At 45.9% G+C, this 26,003-nt stretch overlaps 1 long non-coding RNA gene across 2 annotated transcripts in view; it reads right to left on the minus strand.

The window, feature by feature from the left end:
• Nucleotides 1-26,003, minus strand: part of LOC134354625 (uncharacterized) — a 76,031-nt gene that overhangs the window by 23,962 nt on the left and 26,066 nt on the right. The window contains exon 3 of one of the 2 annotated variants that reach the window (XR_010019859.1): nt 3,002-6,247. This is a non-coding gene — a long non-coding RNA (uncharacterized LOC134354625). The remainder of the gene's footprint in view (nt 1-3,001; nt 6,248-26,003) is intronic. The other variant, XR_010019858.1, reaches the window with a different exon arrangement.

Raw genomic sequence — 26,003 nt, forward strand, 5'->3', positions numbered from 1 at the left:
CATGAAGGAGACCTGATTAAATTGGTCAGTGGGATTCAGAGGGAAACTCTCCTGGGGTTGGAGTGTACTTAAGAGAGAAGTTAAGAGGGCAAAAAGAGGATATGAAAAGGATCTGGCAAGCAAGGAGAATCAAAATCCTAAGAGAATCCATAGGTGCATGAAGAGTAAAGAGTAAAAAGGAGAGAATATTGCATTGCTGTCTGTTTTTATTTTTTGTTACCTTAGCGATACAGTGCAGAGTGGGCCCTTCCGGCCCTTTGAGCCATGTCACCCCAGCAACCCCCAACAAACCCAACCTAATAACAGGACAATCTACAATGACTAATTAACCCACCAAGTAGGTCTTTGGACTGTGGGAGGAAACAGCAGCACCCAGGGAGAGCTGACACACTCCATAAGGGGGACGTACAGGGACTTCTCACAGAGGATGCTGGAATTTAACTCCGGAACACCTGAAGCTGTAATAGCATCATGCTAACCGCTACGCCACTGTTTGTGGAACTAAAGACAATGGGTGAGAATCTTAACCAATATTTCCCTTCAGATTTAACTATGGAGAAAACGATGGAAGCTAAGGAAATGGGGGAAATGAGTAGTGTTGCCTTGCACCACATACAAATGATTAGGGAGGAGGTACTGGAGGCCTTAAAGTGCATTAAGACTACAAAACCATAAGACATAGGAGCAAAAATTAGGCCATCTAGCCGATCAGGTCTACACAGCCATTAATCATAGCTGATTTATTTTCCCTCTCAACGCCATTCTTCTGCGTTCAACCTGTAACCTTTAATGCCCTTCCTAATCAAGAACCCAAACTCCACTTTAAATATACCCAATGACTTGGACTCCATAGCCATCTGTGGCAATGAATTTCACAGATTCACCACCCTCTGGCTAAAGAAATGCCTCCCCATCTCTGTTCTAAAGGGATTTCCTTGTATTTTGAGGTTGTGCCTTCTGGTCCTAGACTCCCCCACTATAGGAAACATCCTCACCATATCCACCCTATCTAGTCCTTTCAATGAGCAATAAGTTTCATTGATATCGCGCCCTTCCCCCCATTCTTCTAAACTCCAGTGGGTATAGGACCAGAGCCATCAAACAGTTCTCACATATTAACCCTTTCACTTCCAGGATTATTCTCGTGAACCACCTCTGCACCTTCTCCAATGCCAGTACATCATTTCTCAGATAAGGGCCCCAAAACTGCTTACAATACTCCAAGTGCAGTCTGACCAATGTCCCAGTGTTACATCCTTGCTTTTATATTCTAGTCCTCTTGAAACGAATGCTAACATCGCATTTGCCCTCCCTACCACCAACTCAACCCGCAAGTTAATCTTTAGGGAATCCTGCATGAGAACTCTCAAGTCCCTTTGTACCTCCAATTTGCTCCCAATTTGGAAAATAGTCTACGTTTTTATTCCTTCTACCAAAGTGCATGACCATATGCTTCTCAGCACTATATTCCATCTTCCCATTCTCTTAATCTGTCTGGGTCCTTCCGCAGACTCCCTGTTTCCTCAACACTACCTGCCCTTCTATCTATCTTTGTCCCAAATTTGGCCATAAAACTATCAATCCTTTCATCCAAATAATTGATATATAATGTGAAAAGAAGCAGTCCCAATAGAGACACTATGGAACACCACTAGTGACCAACAGCCAACCAGAAAATGCCCCCTCTATACCCACTCGTTGCCTTCTACCAGTCAGCCAATCTTCTGTACATGCTAGTATGGACTCTTATCTTATTTTTATACATGACCTGGATGAGGAAGTGCAGGGATGGGTTGGTAAATTTGATGATGACACAAAGGTTGTGGGGTGTTGTGGATAGTGTGGAGGGCTGTCAGAGATTACAGCAGGACATCGATAGGATGCAAAACTGGGCTGAGAAGTGGCAGATGGAGTTCAACCCAGATAAGTGTGAGGTGGTTCATTTTGGTAGGTCAAATATGATGGCAGAATATAGTATTAATGGCAGTGTGGAGGATCAGAGGGACCTTGGGGTCCGAGTCCATAGGACACTCAAAGCTGCTGCATAGGTGGACTCTGTGCTTAAGAAAGCATATGGTGCATTTGCCTTCATCAATCGTGGGATTGAGTTTAAGAGCCGAAAGGTAATGTTACAGCTACATAGGACCCTGGGTCAGACCCCACTTGTAGTACTGTGCTCAGTTCTACAGGAAGGATGTGGAAACTGTAGAAAGGGTGCAGAGGAGATTTACAAGGATGTTGCCTGGATTGGGGAGCATGCCTTATGAGAATAGGTTGAGTGAACTTGGCCTTTTCTCCTTGGAGCGACGGAGGATGAGAAGTGACCTAATAGAGGCATATTGTCACGGTCCTGATTGTTTATTCCCTAGTTTCCTCTAATTTCCTTTGATTGTGCCACTGTTCCAACCGTTAATTTCTCAGTTACTTCTAATTTTCTTTGATGACGGCACATTCAGTTTCCATCAGAACCTGCAGTATAAGAACCCCGGCGTTACAAAACCTAGTTGCCAGATCGTTGGTCTTTTTCCTGTGTGATAACTAACGTTTCCTGACCGCTTAGAACCGTTTGTTCTAAGTTAGCTCCAGTTTCAAGGTTTATCTATGAGACTCCGTCTCTCTGAGTCTACAATTTAACCTAATTTCCTCTCCTCAAGCTCCTATAGTTCTTGGGTACCCCTGGTTAAGCTGCCATAATCCCCAAATTGACTGGTCCACCGGGAAGATAGTCAGCTGGAGTCCATTCTGTCACTACACTTGTCTACAATCGGCCCTTTCCCCTGTGAAAGTCACCGCGACCTCATCTGCCACTGAAACCCCCGACTTATCCAAAGTTCCAGCAGCGTATCACTATCTGGGAGAAGTGTTTAGTAAACAACGGGCCCTTTCCCTGCCTCCACACCACTCTTACGATTGTGCTATTGACCTCCTCCCCGGAGCCCCTCTACCCACCAGTCGGCTGTATAACTTGTCCCAGCCAGAAAGGGAAGCAATGGAGGCTTACCTAAATGAATCTCTCACAGCAGGCATTATCCGACCCTCATCCTCCCCTGTTGGTGCAAGTTTCTTCTTTGTGGGGAAGAAAGACGGCTCACTGCGCCCCTGCATTGATTATCGAGGCCTAAATAGCATAACCATAAAGAACAAGTATCCACCGCCCCCTATCAATTCTACTTTCGAAGCACTTCATGGAGCCACCATCTTCTCCAAGTTGGACCTACGAAGTGCCTACCATCCGGTCAGAATAAGGGAGGGAGATAAGTGGAAAACAGCTTTTAACACCCCTCTTGGTCACTTTGAATACCTGGTCATGCCATTCGGTCTCACCAATGCCCCCGCCGTCTTCCAAGCCTTGATAAACCATGTCCTTAGAGACTTTATTAACCGTTTTGTGTTTGCTTATTTGGATGACATCTTAATCTTCTCCAGCAGACTTCAGGAACACACCCACTATGTCCGTCAGGTTCTACAGAGGCTTTGGGAGAACAAACTATTCGTTAAAGCTGACAAGTGCGAGTTTCATGTCCCCTCAGTCAGCTTCTTAGGGTACATGATCAAGAGCGGGTGAGTGAGAGCGGATCCCGAAAAGATCCGGCTGGCGGCGGAGAGGCCAAAACCCACGACACGCAAGCAACTCCAGCGTTCTCTGGGGTTTGCGAACTTCTATCGCTGGTTTATCAGGGATTACAGTCCGGTGGCAGCGCTCCTTACTCGACTCACCTCACCTCCGACCCCTTTTCACTGGGACCCCGAAGCTGACTCAGCACTCTTGAAGAGGCGTTTCACTTCCGCTCCCATCCCAGTCCAACCAGACCCCTCTTGTTAATTCATTGTGGAGGTTGACACCTCCGACTCTGCGGTGGGAGCGGTCCTCTCCCAACGTTCCGGGCCTGACCAAAAACTTCATCCTTGTTCCTTCTTTTCTTGCCAGCTGTCCCCTGCCGAACGAAATTACGACATAGGGAACCAGGAGTTACTGGCCGTCAAACTGGCTTTAGAGGAATGGAGGCACTGGCTGGAGGGAGCGGAACATCCGTTTATCGTCTGGACCAATCACAAGAACCTCGCATACATCTAAACCGCCAAGCGCCTGAATTCCCGACAAGCATGTTGGGCATTTTTTTTTGGTTGGTTCAGGTTCACACTCACCTATCGTCTGGGGTCCAAGAACGGGAAGCCTCGATGCTCTCTCCCATCAATACATTTCCGAGGAGGACCTTCCCAACCCCGAGACCATCCTTCCACCATCCTGTGTACTGGCTGCCCTCACCTGGGAGATCGAGGCCATAGTCAAAGAGGCCCAACGGACTCAACCTGACCCAGGCAATGGACCCTCCAATCAACTCTTCGTGCCTGACTCGGTTTGGTCTCAGGTTCTCCAGTGGGGGCACACTTCTCATTTCGCCTGCCATCCCGGAATCGATCGGACTCTGTCCCTTTCGAAGAGACATTTCTGGTGGCCCTCCATGGACGCTGATACCCGTTCCTTTGTCTCTGCCTGTCCTGTTTGTGCCGGCGGAAAAGCGTCCCACCGACCACCTGCTGGATTGCTTCGTCCCCTACTTGTCCCTAGCTGCCCTTGGTCGCACATTGCGCTGGACTTCGTTACGGGTCTACCCCTTTCACATGGGAGCACTTCCTCTTCTCCATTCGCGTCCTCAGATTCACCCAGGAAGCATTGCTCTGCCAGTTCTTGCAGCTCTTTTTTACTAAGGCTCTCACCATGAGAATGCAGTAACTCTTCAACATCATCATCATTAACAACCTCTAATCCCACTTCACTGGCCAGTTCAACGATGATTTGGATGACTGGTTCCAACTGAAATCCTAGGATGTCGTTGCATGCTTCCAGCCATAGTTTCTTTCACACTCTATTCATGCTGTTTACTTCATCTCAGGCTGCTTTGATATTTTCTACAGCTTTCATGATGTTATGGTTTTTCCACAATTGTCTGATGGATTGCTTGTCTTAACCTTTTTATTTCCTCTACAAGTTGCTTGAATGTGCAATGAAGGTAGTAGGCTTTCAATTTTGATATTACTCCTTGACCCATTGGTTGGAGTTGGGTGGAAGTTAAACCGCTTCTACAGGAATGTAGGTCCAAAGGGTGTTGAGATGCTCAGGATGGCCTGGGGCATTATCAAGCACCAATAATGCTTTAGGTTCAAGGTCATGTTCCTCACAATACTGCTTCACTGCTGAACAAAAATGTGAAACAAACCAATTTTTGAAAACATCAATTGTCACCTAGGCTTTCTTGTTTCATTTCCTAATCACTGGTAGACTTGACTTATAAATGCCTTTCATTGCTCATGGTGTTTCAGAGTGATACACAATCATAGGTTTTAACTTGAAGTCACCTTTAGCATTGTCTCCTAGCAAGAGAGTTAACCAGTCCTTTACAGCCTTGAATCCAGATGCATGTTTCTCGTCTTGGGAGATGAAAGTACGAGAAGGCATTCTTTTCCAAAAGAGGCCTGTTTCATCCATCTTGAAGACAAGCTCGGGAGGATAATCATCCTTTTCGATTGTGGTCTTCAGCGTTGCAAGCTGGTTGGTGGCGTAGTGCCATCAGCGCCGGACTTCAGAGCGAAGGCTCCTGAGTTCGAATCCAGCCGGCCCCCTTGCACGCTTTCCATCTGTGCTGGGTTGAGCGTTGAGCTAGCAACTTGGTCTCGTAAAAACAAGAAAGCCTGCTAAAAGAACACCGTCACGACGGCGTCCCGATGACTCCACTCGGAGTTAAGGGCTTTCTTCTTCAATGTTGCAGGAAAATCCTGGGTGCCTTGCTGTCTGCACTAGCCACTTCACCTGAGATGCATATACTTTGGAGGTTACTGCGCTGTTTAAATCTATCAAACCAACCTCTGCTGGCTATGAATGTTACCAACATTTCTTCATTTTGAATATGATTGAAGATGCTTCTTGCCTTTTGCATTATTATCAGCTGACTTACGGACATGTTTCATTGAGTTTGGTCATCCACCCATATATTTAGTCTATTTTTTATTTTTTCAAACAAATGGCTCCATAAAAAAGTCACCTTCATTGATGATAACTTCGAGATCATTGTTGCAGAAGCTTTTATCTTGTTTGCTGTTTTTATGATTGTTCTGATCGTCGATGTAGCCAATTTCAAACAGGTGTCAACATCAACCTTCCAAACACAATATTACTTGCAGTTTCATATCCATGTTAATGCTTTTCCTAGACATCTCAGTGGAAGTTGCAGGCTGGTTTCCAGACATTCTGCATAAGAGAAAAAGGAATAGATTGGCGAGAGAGCAAGAATGTTTACACACACGGGGGAGGCAGAGTGTGAACTCACACGTGATTGGCTGTGAGTGGATCAGAGTGTATGTAAAGTGCTCTCATTGGCTGATTGAATGTTTACTGTAATGGTGGGCGCTCTTGAGAAGTCTTAAGTGTTGTTTAGAATGAATTGTTGAATTGTTGTCATTTTTAAAAATTTCAATAAAGAATTGAATAACCATGGTGTAACAAATCAACAGTATGCAGGGTAGTGTTATACTGGGTCTGAGTGTACTTTGTTAATCACTCTTTTTCTGGTAAACGATAATCACAAAAAAATCATCCGTAACTTCCTTTTGAACTTGGAGGCAATTCAATGTAGCAGAACCGGGGTAAAGCGAGGCAGCGGGCCCACTGCCAAGAGCAAGGAAGACCCGAGGTTCAAATTAAGTGCTGGGCTAAAATAGGAAGGGTTGGATACAGGCTGAATCGAGGTGGCGGAGTCCAGTTCCCAGAGTGTATCAAAACGACTGAACCCGGTGTTTGGATGAAGCCTGGGCCGAATTGGAAAGGTCAGAATGTCAGCATCCGACGCAAGGAATGGGCCAGTTCAACTCATTGCTCCATTCTGCACTGAACTAGGGATCTGCGGACAGACTCTCTTTGTGGACTACTCAGAACACTATTTGCTTGCAGTTATTGTTTGCATGATTTGTTTTCTTTTCTCTGCACCTTGGCAGTTTGACGGTCTTTTTTTTTAATGTGTTCTTTTGAGTTTCATTGTCTTATGGCTGCCTGTTAGGAGATGAATCTCAAGGTTGTATAATGTATACATACTTCAATAATAAATGTACTTTGGAATTTGAACCTCTCCTTCCCTTTTACTTTATCCTCACTTTTCCAAGTTGTTGAACCCATTAAGTTGGATAAACCATCAGGGTCTCACCTGCTACATACTCTTCAGAGTATTCCTTTGGAATTCATAATGTCTAATCAAAAAGAACAAAGTTTAACAATCCCGCTGAGAGTTTTCCTCAGCAGAGTGGTCCTGAAGAATTGGCCTGTACTTCCCCGCCATGCCCTCACCATCATTTACCCCTCCCCTCAATATCTAAATTCACCCCCCACCACCTCCCCTCCTCTCCCCTCCCTTCCCCCTTTCCTCTCCCTTACCTCCTCTATTGCATCTCCCACCCTTGCCTATCGCCTATCTCCCCTTCCTTATCACCTCTCCTCGCCCTCCCCCCCCCCCCGCCAGAGAGACTCATAAGTAAAGCTTCACAAGTACACAACAACACAGTGCTGGCAGAGAACCAGCCGCTGCTGCCAAGACTGATGGCTGTGTCCTGCTGCTCACTTAGCCCATATCACTGTGACTGTCCCATGTTTATGCAACCCTTCTCACATGCACCCAGAATGCGGCACTTACGTAACACTTGTTTGTGAGACTCCGTGCTGGGACAACACAAACAAACCGGGACTGAATTAGAAGCTTATGTTCCAGCCTGACGTGGGACATGGTTCAGGACACTCCGCTCTCTGTACCCACTCCTGAGTCGGACAACAGGGGCTCAAAGCAACGAGGGCAACAAACTGTCAGCCCAGGAGCCCAAGGTGGGTGGCTCTCCACTAACCAGCACACTCCTTCCCCATACGCTGCATCACATCCCACCACTCTCTGCATATATAGTCTTCTCCTCTCTTTCAAATCAAACCTCACCTTTCCCCCATTATATCTTCCCACCTTCATTCTACAGACAATACCCCCACATCAAATAATCCCCCAATCATTTCCTCATCAAATTCCCTTCACCTACAGAAATATCCTCCCTTCTGCCAAGTCCTGGCTTGGAATTTCTCTCTTTCTCAGGATAGTACATGTCCTGCTGCAGGATTTCGGCTTGAAATGTCAACAATTCTTTTCCTTCTGCAGACGCTGCTTGACCTGCTGAGTTCCTCCAGCAGCTTGCTTGTTGCTGCAGTATGTAAGTTGAGCTAAACAGCTGGAGTTACACTACAATCTGAGATGGTGCCGATACATGGAGACTCTGTGCGTGCAGCTCCAAAGGGAATCATCAAATATTCCCGTTTAGGACTACTACAGCAGAAATCCACAGTCTCACAGCCATGTGTACTTCAGTAAGCAACATTGTCTTAAGACATTTACAAAATCTATCAACCTTCAAAACCGGCAGAATCTAGACTGCAGACTCAGATTGCAAGTGGAGTTCCCCTTTAAGAAAAAGGAAATGAGGAAAACGGGCTAGTCTGTAAATAAGATTGAAACGCAGAGCCCTTATGCACCACCCCCCCCCCCACACACACACCCGACTATCTTGCTGCCGAATGTACAGTCTCTGGAAAATAGAATCGAAGACCTCAGAGCAAGACTGCAGTACCAGAGGGATATCAAGGATTGCTATGTGCTTTGCTTCACAGAAACAAGCTCACCCCCAACATTTCAGACAGTCTTCACCATCCACCGTAAAAAAGGACCGCTAAGTCATTTAAAGTTAGAGGAGGCAGAGTATTGTTCATGATCAACTTGTCACAGAACACAGATGTGGCGGTTTTGCCTCAGTCCAGCACACCCCAGCGGTCAAATATCATCAAGCAGCTTTCCGCCATCATCCTGGTAGCAGTGTACATTCTGCCTCGGGTCAGAGTCAGGCAGGCACAGGAGGAGCTCAACTCCGTGTTCAGCAGTCATGAACAGCACACCCTTTTGCTTTCCCTAGAATTGCAGGGGATATCGACCAGGCCAGCTTGAAGAAGTCTCTGACCAACTACCACTTGTGGAACTGGAGGAGCCAACACACAGGTGGTATTGTGGAACCAACTATCTTCACAAACATACTGGACATACCCAAACCAAAGGCTGTGGATGAACCAGGAGATTCATAATCTGCTAAGAGTTAGCTCCGTTGGTTTTAAGACCCGTGATCCATAACTATACAAGATGTCCAGGTATGAGCTACGGAAGGCTATTTTAAGAGCGAAAAATCAATTCAGATTGAAGCTAGAGATGGAATCAGATACATGCCAGCTCTGGCAGGGTTTGCAGGTATTGCTTCCAACAAAGTGAAACCTAACATCATGATGGCTGTCATGTTTCAGTCCCCGGTGAGCTCAACGCCTTTTATTCTTGCTTTGAAAGGAAGAATAAAACTACACCTGTTTGAATCCCTGCAGCCTCCAGTAACCCTGTGATCTCTGCCTCGGGGGCCAAAGTCTGAATGTCTTTCCAGAGGGTGAACCCTTGCAAGGTGTGAGACCCTGATGGTGTACATGGTAGGGCTCTGAAAACCTGTGCCAACCAACTGGCAAGTGCATTCAAGGACATCTTCAAACTCTCACTGCTGCAGTTGGATGTTCCCACCTGTTTCAAAAAGGGCAACTATCATACCAGTGCCTAAGAAGAGCAAGGTGAGCTGCCTCAATGACTATCTCCCAGTTGCACTCACACCAAGTCCTCTGAGAGTCTGGTCATGGCCAGAACCAACTCGTGCCTAAGCAAGGTCCTGGTCTCGCTGCTATTTGCCAATCACCACAACAGGGCTACAGCAGATGCAATCCTGTCAGATCACCGGCAGGTGGTAAGAGTGGGCTCCCTCACCTCTGCTCCTCTGACTCTCAACACAGGTGCTGTGCACTAAGACCCCTCCCTTACTCTCTGTATACCCAAGACTGTGTCACCACCCATAGCTCCAATCTGCTAATTAAATTGGCTGACGATACTACACTGAATGGCCTAATCTCAAATAATAATGAGGCAGCCTACAGAGAGGAAGTCATCACCCTGACACAGTGGTGTCAAGAAAACAACGTCTCCCTCAACGTCACAAAAATAAAAGGAACAGGTTGTGGACTACAGGAGGAATGGAGACAGGCTAGCCCCTATTGACATCAATGGATCTGGGGTTGACAGGATGAACAGCTTTAAGCTCCTCTGCATAAACATCACCGAGGATCTCATGTGGTCTGTACACACCAGCTGTGTGGTGAAGAAAGCACAACAGTGCCTCTTTCACCTCAGACGGTTGAAGAGGTTTGGTATGGCCCACCAAATTCTAAGAACATTCTATAGGGGCACGATTGAGAGCATCCTGACTGGCTGTATCACTGCCCGGAATGGGAACTGTACTTCCCTCAATCACAGGATTCTGCAGAGAGTGGTGCAGACAGCTCAGCGCACCTGTAGTTGTAAATGTTTACAAAGACAGGTGTGTAAAAAGGGCCCGAAGGATCACTGGAGACCCCAGCCACCCCATCCACAAACTGTTCTAGCTGCTACCATCCGGGAAACGGTGCCTCAGCATAAAAGCCAGAACCAGCAGGCTCCAGAATAGCTTCTTCCACCAGGCCACCACACTGATCAGTTCACGCTGCCGCAACTGTATCTCTATGCTATATTGACTATCCTGTTGCACATAATGTTTATACTATAAATTAGTATAATTGCACATTTGAACAGAGACGTAATGTAAAGTTTTTTACTCTTCATGTATACGAAGGATGTAAGTAATAAAGTCAATTCAATTCAATTCAATCTCATTGGATCACCTGGACAATAGCAACACCTGTGCCAGGCTGCTGTTAATTGATTACAGCTCAGCATTCAAAACCATCATATCCTGAGTATTAATCAACAAAGTTCAAAACCTGGGCCTTTGTCCCTCCCTCAGCAACTGGATCCTTGACTTCCTCAGCGGGAGACCACAGTCTATGTGGATCGGAAATACATCTCCACCTTGCTGATAATCAACACTGGCTCACTGCAAGGTTGCATGCATAGCTCACTGCTCTATTCTCTCTACATCTATGACTGAGTGGCTTGGCACAGTTCAAATGTCATCTATAAATTTGCCAATGACACAACTATTGTTGGCAGAATTTCAGAAAGCATTGAGGAAGTGTACAGTAGCTGATTAAGTAGCGTCACAACAACAACCTCACACTCAACATCAGTAAGACCGAAGAATTGATCGTGGACTTCAGGAAGGGGAAGTCGAGGGAACACACACCAGTCCTCCTTGAGGAATCAGTGGTGGAAAGGGTGAGCAGTTTCAAGTTTCTGGGTGTTGACCTCTGTGAAGGTCTATCATATTGATCCAATTGCAAAGGAGGGATGACAGCAGCTATACATCACTAGGAATTTGAGGAGATTTGCTATTCACAAAAGACTTAAGCAAATTTCTATGGGAATATCATGGAGAGCATTCTAACTGGTCTTGTATGGCAGGGCCACCGCACAGGACTGGAAAAAGCTGCAGAAAGTTGCAAACTCAGCCAGCTCTATCATGGGCACCAGCCTCCTCAGTATTGAGGACACCTTCAAAAGGTGATGCCCCAGAAAGAGGGCATCCATCATTAAGGCCCCCCTTCATTCAGGTTATGCCCTCTTCTCATTGCTACCATCAGGGAGGAGGTACAGGAGCCTGAAGACACACACTCAATGTTTCAGCAACAGCTTCTTCCCCTCTGCCATCAGATTTCTGAACAGACAATGCACCCATGCACACTAGCTCTATATATTTTTTCTTTTTTTGCTCTTTTTTTTGCACTACTTTTTTGATTTAAATTTTTAGGTATATATTTCTTATTGTAATTTATAGTTTTTTTTATTATTATCTATTGCTGCCGCATAGCAGCGAATTTCACATGTATACCAGTGACATTAACCTAATTCATTTCTGATTCTGAGTCACCAGACTCCAAGAAGAACGTAATAGCATTGTAATGGTCTCCCATTACAGGAAGGATGTGGAGGCTTTGGAAAGGGTGCAGAAGAGCTTCACCAGATGTAGCCTGAATAAGAGGCTATATAGAGAGATTGGACAAACTTCAGTTGTTTTTTTTCTACAACGTGGGAGGTTGATAGAAGTTTATAAGATTATGAGATGCACAGGTTGGGTGGATTGTAGAGGGTATAGCTTTAAGGTGAGAGGGATAAGATTTTAATGGAAATGTGTGGGATATGTTTTTTTACACAGAGAATGGTGGGTGCCTGGAACAGGCTACTAGCGGTGGTGGTGGAAGCAGATAGAATGGAGGTGTTTAAGAGGCTGTTAGATGGGCACATGAAAATGCAGGGAATGGAGGGATATGGATTATGTACAGGCAGAAGAGAATTAGTTTAATTTGGCATTATGTTCAACACAGACTTCAGATTGGCTGAAGAGCTTGTTCCTGTGCTCTACTTTATTCACTAATGGAACGTTGATGTTACCAGCAACTCCAGCATTTATCGAACATTCCTCATTGCTACTAGATGGTGGGGGTGGGGAGGAATGATGATATTGGCTAAACTATGGAAAACTGGGCAAAGTGACGACCACCTGTTGGCCAAACTGGGGAAGGAGGACAGATTCCCTCCCAAGGAGCACTGGTGAAGTTGGTGGGGGGGGGGGGGCTGCAACCATACTGTTCAAGGATGATATCACAGAGGAGCTTCCTTTCAGTTTATCTGAACCTCCCAGGTAGAGTGGTGGGACTGGGTCATCTCCAGTCACAACACCTGCAGGTCCCTGTATCCTGACCTGACAATTTAAGCTGCACAGGTATAGGGTGCAAGATAAACTGCTCACACATTTCTCAGCCAGGGCATCCTCAGGGCCGCAGTACATAGACACTGATCCAGCAACGCAGCCCACGGCAAACTTCAAGAAACCGCAAAGAGTTGTAAATATGGCTCAGTCCATCATGGAAAGCAACCTCCTATCCATGGATCCTGTCTACAATTCTCACTGGCTTGGGAAAGCAGCCAGCATAATCAAAGAGCCCCCCCCCCCACTCCAAACATTCTCCCGTCTCCTGTTGGACAGAAGATACAAAATCCTGAAAGCATGTACCAACAGGCTCAAGGACAGCTTCTATCCTACTGTTATAAGAATATTGATCAGTCCTCTTGTACGACAAAATGGACTCTTCCTGTCTACTGCTCTGCACTTACTCTGTAACTGGAAAACTACACTCTGCATTCTGCTATTGTTTTCCCTTGTCCTACCTCATTGTACTTGATGTGATAATCCTGTATGGATGCATTCAAAATAAAGTTTTTCATTCTACCTTGGCCATGTGATAATAATAAACCCACACTAATTCCTGGAAGAGGAGTGTGCCACACACACTGAGGCTATTCTGATTCTCCTGCAGTGATTTACTTTGTACTAAGATTCAAGACTGTTTAATGCCGTTTCCCGTACACAAGTGTAAAGGAGAATGAAAAAATTGTTCCTCCAGCTCTGATACAGTACAAAATAAAACACAAAAGATATAGAACACAATAATAATAAGATAAACACAATAAATATAAACGCATAAGATAGCTTGTATACAGTATGTCCACAATATGATGCTAGGCGCTATATAAGGTGACTGATAGGAAATAATAAACTTTAGTGGAGTTAATGGGTGGAGGTTTGATCAGTCTTACTGTTTGGGGAAAGTAACTGTCTTTTTTTCAGTCCGAAATGTCGACAATTTATTTATTTCCAGAGATTCTGCCTGACCTGCTGAGCTCCTCTGGCATTTTGTGTCTGTTCCTTTGAATGTCCAGCATCTGCAGAATTTCTTATATATATATATCCTTGATGGTAGAAAGGCTGGTGCCAGTGATGCATTGGGTAGTTTTGACAACCTGTCGAGAAGCCTTCCTGTTCACCTCAGTGCAGTTTCCGTACCAAGCAGTGATGCAGCTTGTCAGAATGCTGTGCCATACAGATCCACAGCACATCAGATGGAACTATTAAGAGTTACAGCCCCTCAACCATGTGCCACTGTTACACAGTTCAAGCATCAGGAGCAGCGAGAGCATGGTGCCTACTGATCACCATGCTCAGTGTGGTTGTGATGCGCATTCTGGTTTGTCCATGGATTCCTGCTGAAGGAGACACTAACCTCCTGGGATTGACATCTATTTAATTCCCCTCCTCATTCCCACACCAACTATCTGTCGTGGCCTCCACCACTGCCAGTCATGAGGCCACATAGAAAATAGGGGAACAGCACACCGCCATGGGCAAATGGGACTAGCTTTAATAGGCATTTTGGTCAGCATGGACAAGTGAGTCAGAGGATGGTTTCTCTGCTCGACTCCATGACTCTAGTCTACAAATCAATGGTAGGATCAGAGGGCACAGCCTCTGAATAGAGGGATGTCTATTTAGAACAGAAATTAGGAGGAATTTCTTTAGCCAGAGGTTGGTGAATCTGTGGAATTCATTGCCAGAGATGGTTGTGAAGCCATTGGATATATTTAGAGCAGAGGTTAATAGGTTCTTGATTAATAAGGGTATCAAAGGTTATGGGGAGAAAACAGCAGAATGGGGTTTAGAGGGATAATAAATCAGCCATGATGGAATGGTGCAGCAGCTTGATGGGCCGAATGTACTAATTCTGCTACTGTGTCTTATGGCATGAACATTGAATTCTCCAACTTCAGGTAACCCCTCTCTCTCTTCCTGATCTATCCAGTTCCTCCTAAATTCACCAAGCCCTCATCACCCTGATACTTCCTCCTCCTCCCACTCCATCAACCCATCACCCACACGCTCCTCCCACTGGTTCCCCTGGCCTACTGTTCCCAATTGCTCTCTCCATTTTTATTTCATCATCCATCTTCCTCTCCTGTCAGATACTCCCACCTCCCAGCCTCTGTCACTATTCCCACTTTCCCAGCCCCCATCTGCCTACATTCCTCCTCATCTAGATCTAGCTATCACCTCCAGCCCTTCCCCTTCATTTTTTAATGACAACTATCTCCCCTCTATCTTTCAGGTCAGGTGGAGGGTATCAACCAAAACATTGACTGTCCACTTTCCTCCCACAGATGCTGAGGTTCTCCCCATACAGGGAGTGGCTCTGACCAGGAGAGTGTGGAAGCAGGGTCTGTCAATAATAGGATCATCACTTGCAGACTAAGGAGACATGCTGGGCTGGCATGCAGTTAGTGGACCAAATGGCCCTCTGTAGCTGTAGGTGAAGGTTGCTGACAAGGCAGATGCTTGTGGGGAGAAGTGAAACCAGTATCCCGAGGGAAAGCTGGTGGCGACCCTGATGGTATCTTCCCACCACTGGTCACCCACCCACTCCTCCAGATGGACTTCGCTAATTCATGTGGTCTGGTAGAGCATTGGCAGCCTGTTTGCCCTGGTAACGAGCAAACTCTCCTGCATGACGCTTCCGGGAATATCACAAAGAGGAGTTGTAGCTTGAGCTTGTGTTATTAAATACTGTTCCTTTTGTGTGAAGTACAAAGCCTGGTGATATTGAAAGGCCTCATTGTGTTAGCTCTGCATTAGGCTCAAAGTGGAGCGGCTGTGATGATGTTGCCAAATATGAAGAAACAAACTGTTTACTCGCAAAGTATATTTCAGCAATTTCTAAAGAATGTAACGTAAGACATTGAACTAACAGCACTTTTAACACGACGTTATTCTACTGTTTAAGTAACGAGTTACTTACTCACCCGGATCATCATCTTGTTTAACGACCCTGTTAGGTTCCAGGCAAGTTTATGATGCTGGATCCCACAGCAGTGAAACCTTGGGAATTGGTTAGTCTGAGCTCTGACAAATGAGTATTTGGTCTCTGCTATCATTCTGAGAGCTGATCACTGTGGACAAGGTTTCAGTCTGAATCTAGACTGTAAAATTTCATTAGACACCCCACCCCCTCCTATCTGTCCCTGATTTGTGTGTCACCTTGTCTTCCTTTTGTGGGGATAGTGCCGGGCTGAGTCCACCCTGCTCTGGGAAATCTTTAGTGGGACAGTGTGGGTTACTGAGAAGCCTACCAGTTAATTGTGCAGCTCCAGTCTGTCACCTGGTGAACAGGGAACTGACACCTTGGGAAAAAGTTGATTCCAAATACTGAGGTCTGCCTGAGTGCAGTCACGTCACCTCACGCTGCAGTGGCTAACATTCCCACAGCCCCAGGGAATAAAGAGCAATTATGTGATGTTCTTGGCAACAACTCAGGACCCAACAGGATGCTGCAGCCTGTTCCAGAGTGGCTGGTTGAAGACCTTTCTTCCCCTGCCCTCTTCTAATCCAGCTCTGTGGGAGCCCCAAGTGAGTCTTGTACCCACTGCTGGACAGGGGACCATTCTGCCCAGCCCACCATTTCTACTGTCCCTCCACCCCATGGCTCTGCTCCTGCCCCAAAGCCTGGCAGTCGCCTTTAGGTCAGTCCGTGGCAGTGATTAGTGTAATGTATCAATGCATTTACCCTTGAAAGACTCTCAGACCAGGGTAGAGACAAACTGTTCACTGCCACAAAGGGCTAACAGTGTGGGACAGGGAGCTTGGGTGCCATCAGGGCTCATCTGTAATAACTGATCCCAGTAAAATTCCAGTCAAGATATAAGTGAGGCAAATTGGTTACACAGAGAAGGGTTGATATCTTGAACTCTCCACCAGAAAGGTGGTATATACAGATACAATCGCCAGTTTTAAAAGACATTTAGACAAGATTTGAATAGCTAGGCATAGACGGATATGGACTTAATGTGGGCAAGTGGCAATAATATGGATGGATAAAAGGGTTAGCATGGACACAGTGGGCTGAAGGGCCCGTTTCTGTTCTGTACAACTCTTGTGATTCTATTTCAATGAGATCACCTCTCATCCTTCTAAATGATAGGACAAATATAACACAGCGGTTTAAGAGGTTCTTAGACAAGCACACAAATGTGCAGAAAATAGAGGGATATCATGGACATTGTGAAGGCAGAAGGAAGGGATTAGCTTAATTAGGCATCTAAACACTAGCTTAATTAGTTGGCACACTATCAACTCTGCTCTTAAACGCATCTCCTCCATTTCACGTACATCTATCTGCTCTCACTCCATCCTCCCACCACCCCACTAGGAATAGGGTTCCCCTGGTCCTCACCTACCACCCCACCAGCCTCCGGGTCCAACATATTATTCTCCGTAACTTCCGCCACCTCCAACGGGATCCCACCACTAAGCACATCTTTCCCTCCCCCGCCTCTCTGCATTCCGCAGGGATCGCTCCCTACACAACTCCCTTGTCCATTCGTCCCCCCCATCCCTCCCCACTGATCTCCCTCCTGGCACTTATCCGTGTAAGCGGAACAAGTGCTACACATGCCCTTACACTTCCTCCCTTACCACCATTCAGGGCCCCAAACAGTCCTTCCAGGTGAGGCATCACTTCACCTGTGAGTCGACTGGGGTGATATACTGCGTCCGGTGCTCCCGATGTGGCCTTTTATATATTGGTGAGACCCGACGCAGACTGGGAGACCGCTTTGCTGAACATCTATGCTCTGTCCGCCAGAGAAAGCAGGATCTCCCAGTGGCCACACATTTTAATTCCACATCCCATTCCCATTCTGACATGTCTATCCACGGCCTCCTCTACTGTAAAGATGAAGCCACACTCAGGTTGGAGGAACAACACCTTATATTCCGTCTGGGTAGCCTCCAACCTGATGGCATGAACATTGACTTCTCTAACTTCCGCTAGGCCCCACCTCCCCCTCGTACCCCAGCTGTTACTCATTTTTATGCACACATTCTTTCTCTCACTCTCCTTTTTCTTCCTCTGTCCCTCTGAATATACCTCTTGCCCATCCTCTGGGTCACCCCCCCCCCGTCTTTCTCCCTAGGCCTCCTGTCCCATGATCCTCTCGTATCCCCTTTTGCCTATCACCTGTCCAGCTCTCGGCTCTATCCCTCCCCCTCCTGTCTTCTCCTATCATTTTGCATCTCCCCCTCCCCCTCCAGCTTTCAAATCCCTTACTCACTCTTCCTTCAGTTAGTCCTGACGAAGGGTCTCGGCCTGAAACGTCGACTGCGCCTCTTCCTAGAGATGCTGCCTGGCCTGCTGCGTTCACCAGCAACTTTGATGTATGTTGCAGTTCATGAGCTGTACTGTTATATGTTCTATAAGGCCAATCCATTTAATCTTCTCTCAGAGAAGAAACACTCACTCTCAGCAACATCCCTCTGGCCCATCCATCCTGGTAGAAGGCCTTGAGACATGAGATCCAAACCTCCACAATCTGTGAGAGCACCCCAACAAAGCTTTTCCAAACCAGCCTGTGGAAGCCAGGTCATTGAGTACATTTAAGGTGGAATTTGATAGGTTCTTGATCAGTCAGGGCATGAAAGACAAGAAGGCAAGAGAATGGGGTTAAGAGGGAAATGGATCAACCGTGGGGAAATGACAGATCAGACTCAATGGGCCGAATGGTCTAATTCTGCTCTTATGTTTTAAGTTTGGAAGGCTCCAATTATCACACTTTGCAGACGCAGCATCTTCCGACACTCTATTGTGGAGAAATGATTACCGACATTCTCTCTGGCCTCAGCATACTTACTGTACCCATGATAAATAGGCACAAGTGTGAAGTAGGCAGATTGTGACCTTAGAGGTGGAATCAGCCAAAGCTCCAGTTCCAGAGAGACCTACTGTGTGGGCAGGAGGAAGAAATATGTACAGTGTTGGTGGTGGGGGAGAGATACCTACAGTGTGGGCAGTGGGAAAAGATACCTATAATGTGGGCAGAGGGAAAGATACTTACAGTGTGAGCAGGGGGAAATACACCCATAGTGTGGGCAAAATGGGAGAGGCAGCTACAGAGTGGGTACCAGGGAAAGATACCTACAGACTGGGCAAAGGGAGAGAGATACCTACAGTGTGAGCAAAGGGAGAGAGATACCTACAGAGTAGGTAGGAGGGTGAGATACCTACAGTGTGGGCAGGGGGCAGAGATACCTACAGAGATGGCAAAGTGGGAGAGAGATACCTCCAGTGTGATTAGGGGGCAGCAATAACTACAGGGTGGGTAGGGGAAGAGATACCTACAGGGTGGGTAGGGGAGAGAGACACCTACAGGGTGGGTAGGGGGGAAAGATACCTACGGTGTGGGCAAAGGAGGAGAGATACCTACAGGGTGGGTGGGGGGGGAGATACCTACAGGGTGGGTAGTGGGCAGAAAGATACTTACAGTGTGGGCAAAGGGAGAGAGACACCTACAGAGTGGGTAGGAGGGAGCAATACCTACAGAGTGGGCAAAGTGGCAGAGAGATACATACAGGGTGGGTAAGAGGGAGAGATACCTCAGAGTGGGTAGGGGGGAAGAGATACCTACAGTGTGGGTAGGGGGGAAGAGATACCTACAGTGTGGGCAAAGGGAGAGAGATACCTACAGAGTGGGCAAAGGGGGAGAGATACCTACAGGGTGGGTGAGGGGGAGATATCTACGGTGTGGGCAAAGGGAGAGAGATACTTACAGTGTGAGCAAAGGGAGAGAGACATCTACAGAGTGGGTAGGAGGGAGCAATACCTACAGAGTGGGCAAAGAGAGAGAGATACTTACAGTGTGGGTAGGAGGGAGAGATACCTCAGAGTGGGCAAAGAGAGAGAGATACTTACAGTGTGGGTAGTGGAGAGAGATACCTACAGGGTGGGTAGGGGGAGAGATACCTACAGGGTGGGTAGGAGGGAGCAATACCTACAGAGTGGGCAAAGTGGGAGAGAGATACATACAGGGTGGGTAGGAGGGAGAGATACCTACAGAGTGGGCAAAGTGGGAGAGAGATACATACAGAGTGGGTAGGAGGGAGCAACACCTACAGAGTGGGCAAAGTGGGAGAGAGATACATACAGGGTGGGTAGGAGGGAGAGATACCTACAGAGTGGGCAAAGAGAGAGAGATACTTACAGTGTGGGTAGTGGAGAGAGATACCTACAGGGTGGGTAGGGGGAGAGATACCTACAGGGTGGGTAGGGGGGAGAGATACCTACAGTGTGGGTAGGGGGAGAGATACCTACAGTGTGGGTAGTGGAGAGAGATAACTACAGTGTGGGTAGGGGGAGAGATACCTACAGTGTGGGTAGTGGAGAGAGATAACTACAGTGTGGGTAGGGGGAGAGATAACTACAGTGTGGGTAGGGGGAGAGATACCTACAGTGTGGGTAGTGGAGAGAGATACCTACAGTGTGGGTAGGGGGAGAGATAACTACGGTGTGGGTAGTGGAGAGAGATACCTACAGTGTGGGTGGGGGGGGAGATACCTACAGTGGACAAAGGGAGAGAGATACCTACAGTGTGGGCTCGCACCTCAGCAGTAAATGTGTAACATTCTACCTTCCACCATAGATAATCAGTTTACTTTCTACACAATCAATGCCTCTTCATTTAAACACATTGATTGGATCAACCTTTCACCTTCTAGTGTTACAATTATGTCACTGATTGAACATACTTGGATCATCTCTCAGTGGTGATCTCCCCATGCTCAATGCCTACCTATCAGAGCTTTGTTCCTTTCATAACCCTTGCTAATTGCTTCCATCCATTCCACGCTCTGACTCTCCTACCAGTGCTTGAACACAGTCAGAACATTATCACACTGCGAGCTTCGATGTGGGTAGTGAGGAAAAGTCATGAGGAGGGTATGGAGAGTCTCCAGGAGCCAGGGCTTTGAGCTCTACAACTGATAACTCCACTACCAAAGTCACAGAGTTGAGCAACTAGGAGAAACTGGAGAGGTGCCAAGATCTAAGTAGGAATAAAAGGAGTTTATAGACCAGGATGGGCGAGGTTCAGGGAGATATCTCATTTAGTAATGGCTGAAGTCTGGGATATATAACTTTATTCTTTCATCTGTCATTCATAAAAGACATATCAAATCAAGGTGTCAGTATTTACTGCCAATTCCACATCCATCAGCATCTCTCTCTGCCTCCTGCTCTTTATCCAAGTTCCAGTGTCTGTCCAAAGGCCAGTTCAAGTCCTGGTGTTGTATATTTAATATCTCAGTAATATTTGAGTAATCTTGTGTGTCTGTGTCTGTGTGGTGTGTGTGTTGATTAAGCATTCTTGTTCATTTAAATAAACTATTATGGGTTATTCGTAAAAATACATGAATTGCATATGTCATCACACTACCATGTGATACATACATGTCTCGCTTAAAGTAAATTCGAATTTAGACTCACATTTCAGACTCCTGTGTCTTCCTGACATTACCAAACATAACAGCTATGTGCTCACACTATACTACCAAGTCAAAATGAATAAAATAACACCTCGGATACCCTGTGCAATGTTAGTTCTGCGGTGGGCAACTCAAATCACTGTGGCCGTGACTCCGGGAAGACCTCTATCCTGGGGCCCAGCCTCTCCGGATACCAGCAGCTGCTACCATGGGACTGAACCAACCATATAACCAAGATTGACCCTAGTCTCAACCTTAGAGTTGCAGTCCTCCTTTAACAACCAATAGTAAACACACCATAGCCTACTGGATCAATGATTTCTCCATTACTTGCAGGTGTGTCATCAGAGATGGACGTCCAGTAGCAGCACTTGTGGCTCTCTCAAATCAGTTCTTACCTGTCTGACTGGCAGCATCTACGGCAGATGTTGCATCTAAAAGGCAGCATCTACTATCAAGGACCCCTACCATCCATGTCATGCCGCCTTCTCACTGCTATCATTGAACAGGAGGTACCACACCACCACATTTAGGACCCTCTGCAATCCTACAACCATCAGGTTCCTGAACTGACCTACACAACCTGAACCCTACCTCAGCAATGGAACACCTCGAAGCACATCTTGCGCTACAATGGATTTGTCTTCAATGGTGATTTTTTTTTTGTACTGATGCCTTGTCTTGCACAGTTCCTTTCCTCTTTGCTGTTCTGTATAATTTACATATAACTTATATTCTATGTGTTGTCTGCAGCTATAAGCCTGTGATATTGCTGCAAGTAAGTTTTTCATTTTCATAATTTCAAGTAAAACATTTCTAGCAAAAGGTTGGAAACGAGAAATAAAATTACAAGACACAGGAAGCCCAGGATTTCATAATCTGTAAACAGCGACTCTGTTTCTCTTCCCACAGATCCTGCTTGACCAGCTGAGTGTTTCCAGTGTTGGTTTCTACGATTTCCCTCATAGAACTTGCAACCCTTGTAACAGGGACTTCTTGAATATACACCTGATCTGATGTTGCCTTATCCTGAACTCCTTTGACCTAACTCTCATAGGTATATGTATTGTAAGCTTACCTGGTTATATGACATTTAAAAGATATTAGGATAGATACATATAGAGGAAAGATTTGGAGGAATAATGGCCAAGCACAGTCAAATTGGACAAGGTCAGTTAAGAAAACTGGTTGCCATGGATGAGATGGGCAGAAGGTCCTGTTTTTCTGCATTGTACAACTCTTGATACTAATATATTGCTGCAGAACCTAGTGCCTTATTGTTACAAGATCAGCTTAGAACATTATTTACATCTCTACTGGTCATGTCCCAACAACTCCATGGCATCCTTTACATCCTGGGAAGGGTAGTAGGACCCTGACTTAACATCTTTTGATGACAACACTGGCAAAAACCATTTAGCTGTTTTAATAGCTGCACTGAGCTATTCTTATCCAAACCCTCAATGCCGAGCATTTTAAAAAAAATATTTTCTTCATGGAGATATTATATTTGGGTTGAAGCTCCTTAGCCACTCCTGGTTTCCTGAGTAAGGGCCAGATGGGGAACTAGCAGAGGGGATCAAAGGCTGGGAAGAAGCAGGTGGTCATTACAGAAGGAGAGTATAAACCAGGAGGGTTCTAACTAGGAAGGGTACAAATGAGATCAGATACAGATCAGGGAGGTAGAGTTGAAATGGGAGGTTAAAACAAAGGATGGCAGCACGGTCGCATAGCAATTACTATAACACTTGACAGTGCCTGTGACCGGTTCAATTCCCACCACTACCTGCAAGGAGTTTGTATGTTATCCCCATGACCACATGGGATTCCTCCAGATGCTCCAGTTTCCTCCCAAATATCAAAGAAGTAAGGCTTAGTAATTTGTGGACATACAATGTTGGTGACAGAAGCATGGCAATACTCATGGCCTGCCCCCAGCACATCATTGGACTGTAGTGGTCGTTGACACAAACAATGCATTTCACTGTGTGTTTCAATTGTTTCAATGTACATGTGACAAATAAAGCTAAGCTTTTATCTAATGTTCTTTCCAGGGATCTAGGCTAGGAAGGTAAGGTTAGAGAGGAGGCAATGAAGACACAGCTGCCAGTGACAGCAGGGAACTGCTGAAAAAATGCCAGCTTTCACTTTCCGACATACACGTGAACCAGCTGTGGCTTTACAAGACACCTTCATCATCACTTTAGACAAGATCTCTTTATTGCCTGAATTACTTCAGAAATTTTCAGAGTTGCATTCTTGCCATGGAGCATTCGCCCTGTTACATAACCACAGTCCGACCACAATTTATCAGCATAATCTTTCCTAAGCAATACTTCTTTACAATCAGTAAAATAAGATCCCATTGGGCCGAAGTCCACCTCGAACAGCTGAGCAGACACTTCTGCCACGGCTCCACTTCTTGATCTTATCAGGTGTTGCAAGCCTGCTGTACCAGCATGTGTCTGTCAGAGAAAACAGCAGCAGCCACCAACAGGCCACGTGCCTCGCAAGGTGGAGATGTAGACAAGGAGCTAGGTGTTTCAAAGGAGTCAACAAATGTAATTTTCACCGCCATTAACTAAGGACTGCGCTGGGTTAATGAGGGTGGTGTTAAACAAGGGAGAATTTAAATGGAGGAAATTTTAATTGGTTTATTATTGCTACACATACAAAAGTAAAATGAAAAATTTTGTTCTGCATGCCAACCATATGCATCATTTCACAATATCAGTATATCAAGGTCGTAGAGTGGATCAGCAATAACAGAACACTGAATATAGTTTTACAGTTACAGAGAAAGTGCAGTGCAGGAAGACAAGGATCCAGTTACAAAGGCAGATATTGATTCCCAGGTCTAGGAGTTGGAGAATTGTTTACCTGGAATTACAACATCGAAGGCAGACATGTAATCAATAAACAATAGGTGGCCTTGCTGTACAGGTGCTCCAGAGATAAGCGTAGGGCCAGGGAGATGACATCTGCAATAAATGTTTTTCAACCGTAGGCAAATTGCAGAGGGTGAGGTTGCCTGCCAGGCTGAAGCTGATGTATGCTATGACCAGCAAAGAACTTCACGATGGTGGACTTTAGAGCCACAGGGCAGTAGTCATTAGGGTTCACAGTCAAGGCAGGTTACCTTGTTCTTTTAATGTATTGGGATGATACTGGCCTTCTTAGAGCAGGTGGTTAAAAATACATACAAATACCCCCACCAGCTGATCTGTTCAGGATCAAAGGGCATGGCAAGGACTCCATCTAGCCCAGGTGCTTTCCAGAGGTTCATTCTCCAAAGACTGATCTGACATCTGCAACAATGACTGTAGGTTTGGGTGCATTAGAGGCTGCCAGGGGCAGGAGGTAACATTTCAATCCCCTCCTGTTCAAAGTGTGCGTGGAATGTGTTAAAATCATTGGAGAGAGAGGCATTGTTGCCAGCAATACTGCCCAACTTTGTTTAGTAGCCCTGCTACAGTTCACAGCTGGTCTGAGATTCAGCTTTGAAGCGGTATAGTCTTTTGGCATCCATAACAGCTTTTTACAAAGGTTGTATCTCCATTTCTTGCATAGGTTGGGGTCACCCAATTTGAACACCACAGTCCTACACTTCAGTAGGGAGTGGATCTCTTGGTTCATCCATGACTTCTGATTTGAGAACATCCGGATTGACATGTTTGGCACACTGAGTTCTACTCACTTTCTGGTAAAGTCCTTGAATTTCTGAATAACAGACCACAATCAGTAAGGATGGCAGCAACATTACCGCCATGAATATCCTAAATAATGGCGTTCTACAAGACTTTGTGGCCAGATTCTGCTCTAAATCCATCTATAAGCTTGCAGATGACTCCAACAAGTGTGTCAAATCTCAAATAACAATGAGTCAGCAAACAGGAAGAAGATAGCCTCGTGACATGATGTCATGGTAATAACCTTTGCCTCAATGTCAGCAAATTATTGTCCACCTGGACTGCATTTTCTCTGTAACTGTTAACACTATATTCTGCATTGTCATTGTTTTCCTTTGTGCTATCTTCATGCACTGTTGTAATGAAAAGATCTCCATGATGACATGCTAAACCAAGTGTTTCAATGTACATGTGACAGTAATAAACCAATTCCAATTCCAGTAAGGTGCAAGGCTGTATCAAGGTAGGCTGTGAAGTCAAGAGTTCATCTTATCATTCTAGGAGACCATTCAATAGTCTTATGATAGGATAGAAGCTGTCCTTGAGCCTGGCGGTACATGTTTTCAGGCTTTTGCATCTTCTTCCCGACAGGAGTCGGAAAAAAAGAGGAAACGAAATGAGGAATGATTTAATTGAAAGAAGATTTAATTGAGAGAGGATTTAAATGGGAAATTATAAATTAGGGAATATTTAATTGAGGAAGGTTTTAAATGAGGGAGAGGTGGAGAAACAGAGAGCTGTTGGGTGGGAATTCCTGAGCTTCGGTCCGAGGCAGCTGAAGGGTGCCAGGGTGGAAGACAGGAAGCTGGGTGTCATGCAGAGGCAGTGGGAGATGGGGAATTTTACAATTTGCGCAAGCTTAACCCACTGCCCTACTCTCCCTATTCCCTACACTCACCACTGCATGGCTAGGCACATCTAAAAACCATCATCTATAAATTTGCAGATGACACTACAGTTTTTGGCTCACCTAGGACGCTGGCAAATTTCTAAAGATGGACAGCAGAGAGCATTCTGACTGCTTGCGCTCCCGCCTGGTATGGAGGCTCCAAAGCGCAGATCGAGAAGGCTGCAGAGTTGTAGATT

The sequence above is a fragment of the Mobula hypostoma genome, chromosome 12, assembly GCF_963921235.1.
Source record: "Mobula hypostoma chromosome 12, sMobHyp1.1, whole genome shotgun sequence".
Taxonomy (NCBI): Eukaryota; Metazoa; Chordata; class Chondrichthyes; order Myliobatiformes; family Myliobatidae; genus Mobula; species Mobula hypostoma.